We start from the raw sequence: 6,291 nt of genomic DNA, 5'->3' as shown, positions 1-6,291 counted from the left end.
CTAAGGTCCTAAGCTTTCCTGATGACTACTGTGGAGGGAGCACAGAACTGGGCAGGTGAGGAGACAGGTCAGTAAGGCCTGGGAGGGGCTTCCCAGCTCCAAGGAGGGGGAGGATTAGGCAAACTGCCAAACTCCAAGAGCAATGTACAGGAAAGTGGGAAGGAGGGTTGGATGGGTAGGTGGGCTGCAGTTATTATGCCAATGAGCCCTGAGAGACAAAGGAGACTTCCACAGGTGTATCAGTTACCTACTGCTGTGTAACAAACAACCCCACAACTGTGGCTTGAAACAACAATGATTTTTTATTTCTCACCATCCTCTGGATTGACTGGACAGTTCTTCTGCTTCATATTTTGTCCTCTGGGATCATTTATACAGCTGCAAGTAGCTGAGGGCTCAACTGGGGTGAAACGTCCAAGGTGGCTTCACACACATGGCTGCAGTTGATGTTAACTGTCAGCTTGGGAACTCAGCTGGCTGCCAGCGTGGGCTGTCGTCTCAGGTACAGTGGCCCTCTATATCCACAGATTCCACATTCCTGGATTTAACCAATCAAGGATCGAAAATATTTGGGAAAAATAATCCAAAAAGCAAAACCTGAATTTGCCTGGTGCCAGCAAGGATTTACACAGCATTTACATTGTCTTAGGTATTATATGCAATCTGGAGATGATTAAAAATACAGAGGAGGGTGTGCCTAGGTTATCTGCAAATACTATGCCATTTTATATAAGGTATTTGAGCATCCTTGGATATTGGTATTTGCGGGGGTCTTGGAACCAATCCCCCGTGGATACCAAGGGATGACTGCACTTTGGTTCTCCTCTACTTGGCCTCTACACAGGGCTAACTTGGGCTTCTTCACAGCATGGCACTACGTTCCACTGAGAACAATCCTCAATATGCAAGAGAGCATCAAACTTCTACTTCTGTCATATTTGCTAATATTTCATTGGCCAGAACAAGTGACATGGCCGAGCTCAGCAACAATGTGGAATGAGACCTCCCCAGGACATGAATACCAGGAAGCATGGTCCATTGTGGGGCACCAACTTTACAGCTTACTGCAGTGGGAAAGGAAGGAAGACAGACAGGAGACAGGAAAGCTTTAGTGGCCGGAACAACCAAGGAAGCCTCCTGAAGGAGGAAGGGCTTGGCTAAAGAGGGCCTGGGAGCTCTGTTCTCCTCCCTGCTCCCATCTTGGGACCCATGGAGGATGGAGGATAACCATCCACTAAGTAAATATATATAAACTGGGAAAATATCTGGAGATAAGTGCTCTGTGGACAATGAAAATAGGGTTGTGATAGCATGATGGGCAGGTGGGACAGCTGTTTTAGATGAGGTGGTCAGGGAAGGCTTCTCAGAGGAGGTGATGTTTAGGCTGAGTTCATACTGACAAAAGGAGCCAGGCCTGGGGAACGCAGAGGGAAGTGAATTGCAGGCAGAGGGAACAGCTGAAGCAAAGGCCCTGAGATGGGAATGAGCTAGACACCTTTGAGGATTAGAGGGAAGATCGGGGTGGTAGGAGGGGAGAGGGCAAGGGGGCAGGGTGGGTACAGTTGGATTGTGTTGGATCTTGTAGGCCCGGACAGTGAGGCTGGCCTTTTCTCCAAGTGCAGTGCAGTGCCTCCCGAGGAACAATATGACTCAACCCAAAGTGCATCTACTGAGCACCTACTGTATGCCAGGCATTGTTCTACGCACTTGGGACTCATTGGTGAACAAAACAGAGGAACATCCCTACCCTTGTGGAGTGTGATCTGATTTGGGGATTTTTTAAAAAATCGCTGCTGAAAGGGAACAAAAGGAGGTGGCTGAGTGCAAAGAGAAAAAACGGAGGAGGTGGAACTGTCAGGCCTAGGAAGTGGGGGGGTGAGGGATAAAAAGATAAATTTAAGAATGAGCTTGGGAGATCATCTTCATGACCTTGGGTTAGACAAAGGGGTCTTAGATTTTTTTCCCTATAAAACAAACAAACAAAAATGATAAATTGGACCTTATCAAAATTGAAAACATTTGCACTTCAAAAGATACCATTGATAAAATGACAAGATAAGCCACAGACTGAGGTAAAATATTTGCAAATCACATATCCAGACTATATCAAGAATTCTTTGAACTAATAATAAGAGACACAACCCAGTTTTTTTTTTGTGGGGGGGTTGGGCCGTGCTGCGCAGCCCTCAGCAGTGAAAGCGCAGAGTCCTAACCACTGGACTGCCAGGGAATTCCCACAACCCAGTTTTTTTTTTTTTTAATGTGCTGTAGTTTATTTATTTATTTATTTATTCATTTATTTAGGCTGCGCTAGGTCTTAGTTGCAGCGTGCGGGATCTTTTAGTTGCGGCAAGTGGACTTCTTAGTTGCACCATGTGAACTCTTAGTTGTGGCCTGCATGCAGGATCTAGTTCCCCGACCAGGGATCGAACCCGGGCCCCCTGCACTGAGAGCGTGGAGTCTTACCCACTGGACCACCAGGGAAGTCCCCCACAACCCAGTTTTTAAAGGGGGCAAAAAATTTGAGCAGACACGTCACCAAGGAAGATATATACAGATGGCCAGTGAGCATATGAAAACATGTTCATCATCGTTAGTCATTAAGGAAATGCAAGGTAAAGCACAATGAAATACCACCACACACCTATTAGAATGTCTAAAACGAAAAAGATGGACCATATCAACTGTTGACAAGGATGTGGAGCAACTGGAATTCTCACACATTGGGAGTGGGGTGCAGCCACTTTGGAAAACAATTTGGCAATTTCTTAAACTTACCGTATGACCCAGCAATTCCACTCCCAGGTGTCCATCCAAGAGAAATGAAAATCTATGTCCCCACAAAGACCTGTACATGAACATTCACAGCAGCATCGTTCGTAATAGCCAAAAGGTGGAAGCACATGTCCACATACCATTAACTGGTGAATAGACCAAGGAATTGTGGTCTATCCATACAACGGGAAATTATTCAGCAATAAAAAGGAACAAACTCTGATATATGCCACAACAAGGAGGAACCTCAAAAACATGATGCGAAGTGAAAGAAATCAAACACACCAATGGTCAACAAGAATGTATTGCACACTTAAAACTGTGTTAGGACGGTAGATCTTATCACCATAAAATACAACTTGACAGCGCTATTTACAATAGCCAGGACATGGAAGCAACCTAAGTGTCCATTGACAGATGAATGGCTAAAGAAGATGTAGCACATATATACAATGGAATATTACTCAGCCATAAAAACAAACGAAACTGAGTTATTTGTAGTGAGGTGGATGGACCTAGAGTCTGTCATACAGGTGAAGTAAGTCAGAAAAACAAATACTGAATGCTAACACATATATATGGAATCTAAAAAAAAAAAAAAAAGTTCTGACGAACCCAGGGGCAGGACAGGAATAAAGACGCAGACGTAGAGAATGGACTTGAGGACATGGGGAGGGGGAAGGGTAAGCTGGGACGAAGTGAGAGAGTGGCATGGACATATATACACTACCACATGTAAAACAGATAGCTAGTGGGAAGCAGCCGCATAGCACAGGGAGATCAGCTCGGTGTTTTGTGTCCACCTAGAGGGGTGGGATAGGGAGGGTGGGAGGGAGACGCAAGAGGGAGGAGATATGGGGATATATGTTAAAAAAAAAAATTTAAAAAAGAGAAAGGAACCAAACACAAAAGACTATGTATTGTATGATTCTATTTTCATGAAGTGTACAGAAAAGGCAAGTACAGTATATAGATACGGGAGCAGGTCGGTGCTTGCCTGGGGCTGGGGGTGGGAGCAGGGATTAACTTCAAAGAGGCTCAGAGAATTCTGTCGGAGGGTGGAAATGATCTAAAACTAGATTGTGGTGATGGTTGCACAATTCTATAAATGTACTAAAAATCATTGAATTATGCCCTTTCAACTCCAGAAATTTCATGGTATATAAGTTATACATCAGTAAAGCTCTTGCGAGAACAAGAAACCAGGGCTAGGCCTTCAGAGTGGGCTGGGGCTCAGCTGAGGGCCCACCAGTGCTGGAGACAGCCCTGAGCCTTCCAGGTTTCAGATCCCAAACCCTTGGGAGCCTGTGTAGTGTTGCAGTGCCCTGGGGTGCCACCCTTTGTCCCTTAGGCAAGGAACCCCCGCTGGGTAGGAGCCCAGATGATGTGGGGATACCTTCTAAGTTGTTTACAGAAAACCCTCCATAAGGGAATGAGGCCTGTTTTGAATGATAAACGCTACAAACCAGAAGTTACCCCCCCAACCCAAGTCTGAATTCTCCCCGTTTGGAGAAATGCGTTTCCTCCCAGTAACAAGCTCCAGGCCCAGCGGAGGCCCCGCCCAGCTGCACAGGTGACATGGCAATTAGTACCGGGCAATTAGGGACGCTCCTCTCTTGGGATGCGGGGCCTGGCTCCCCTGAGCACACTTCGGGGAGGGGAGATCCGCTGGGAGAAGTAGACAGAGTGTGTGCCTGGCGGAGCGAGCGGCACACACACCACTCCTCCCCCGAGCCCCGTGGTCTGGAACCCACAGACCGCTGTGCTCAGAGACTCGCTGAAGAGCCAGTGCAGAGGGTCCCACCTCCCAGCAGGACACCCTAGGGCCTGGGTTTTTCTGATCTAGGCAAGGCCGACAAAGCACAGGAGCTGAAGTCCTCACTGTCGCGCTCCCTGAGTGAGAAAAGGGCCGCTGGCAGGAAGTCACGGCTGCCCAGGAGAGCAAGGCGGCATCTGGGGAGCCCCTAGGCCCCCCTCCTCCACCCACACAGCTGCAGCAACCAACTCCCCAAACACCAAGACCCGGGTGCCTTGTTAGGAGAAGGGACTCCGGCGGGTCTCAACTGAGCAGCAGGACTCCCCATCACTCCTCCCGCCCTTGTTTATCGGCAGGCTTGGGGTTCAGGGGCAGTCAGCTCAGACCCTGACCCTCAGCCTCCCGCCTGCAGGGGATCCTCCAGGGCCCACCTCGGAGGAGCCACGGGAGCTGGGATTCTGGGGGCAGTGCGGGCCGCCAGGAGAACCACAGCTCCCCAAGCAGCCCCACGTGAGCCTGCTCTCCCCACCACTGATTGGACCAGGCAGAGCACCTGACCACAGAGAGCCCACCCATAGGCTGACCAGTGACCTATCAGGGTGGCCTGGTGAGAGCACAGCTAATCAGATGCTTTCTGGGATTTGGAGCCAAGAGAGACGGAGAGGGACACGCTGGGCGGTGGCTGGCCTCCGGGCTTGGACTGGGCAGGGCTGACGAGAGAGAGGAGGGCCTTGGAGAGGGAAAGACAAGGAGAGAGGCCTGGGCTTGGCCTCCGCTTGACGGGGCTCCGACTTTCTCAAAACCCAGTGGTACCCAAGGCATGAGGGGCCTTTCACTCCTCCAGCGTCATTCTTGGATGTTTATCCTTAAATCACCATCACTTTGGCGGCGCCCTAAGCATTCATGTCTGTGAAGTGTGGTGTACTTGTCATTTGCTCCAGTATGTGTTCAAGTGAATTCGCCACCATCAAAAAAATCTGCCTCATTTGCACACCCATGTCCAGAGCTGCATTCTTCACAGTAGCCGAAAGGTAGGAAAAAAACCAAGTGTCCATGGATGGATGGATGAATGGATAAAAAACAATGGAACCTATACAGACAATGGAGTATTAGCCATAAAAAGGAAGGAAATTCTGGCACCTGCTACAACATGGATGAACCCTGAGGACACTATGCAGCGTCAAAAACGACAAATGCTGCATGATCCTTCTCAGATGAGGTACCAAGAGCCGTCAAGTTCGTAGAGACAGAAAGTAGAAACGGGTGGTTGCCGGGGACTGGAGAGGAGAGGGGAGGGATCCTTGTCTAATGGAAACAGTTTCGATTTTGCAAGAAGAAAAAAGTTCTGGGGATGGATGGGGGTGAGAGCTGCACAGCAATGTGAATGTATGTAATACCACTGAACGGTACACTTAAAAATGGTTAAGGTGAGGGGGCTTCCCTGGTGGCGCAGTGGTTGAGAGTCTGCCTGCCGATGCAGGGGACAGGGGTTCGTGCCCCAGACCGGGAAGATCCCACATGTCGCGGAGCGGCTGGGCCCGTGAGCCATGGCCGCTGAGCCTGAGCATCTGGAGCCTGTGCTCCGCAACGGGAGAGGCCACAGCAGTGAGAGGCCCGCGTACCGCAAAAAAAAAAAAAAAAAAAAAATGGTTAAGGTGGTCCATTTTATGTAATTTGTATTTTATCACGATTTTTAAAAATGAAGTTCCTCCAGGCACCCAAGAGCTCCTCCTACCCTCGGATCCACCCACTGAGCGAAC

This window comes from Mesoplodon densirostris, chromosome 4, assembly GCF_025265405.1.
Source record: "Mesoplodon densirostris isolate mMesDen1 chromosome 4, mMesDen1 primary haplotype, whole genome shotgun sequence".
Classification (NCBI taxonomy): Eukaryota; Metazoa; Chordata; class Mammalia; order Artiodactyla; family Ziphiidae; genus Mesoplodon; species Mesoplodon densirostris.
Note: the sequence above shows the minus strand (reverse complement) of the source record.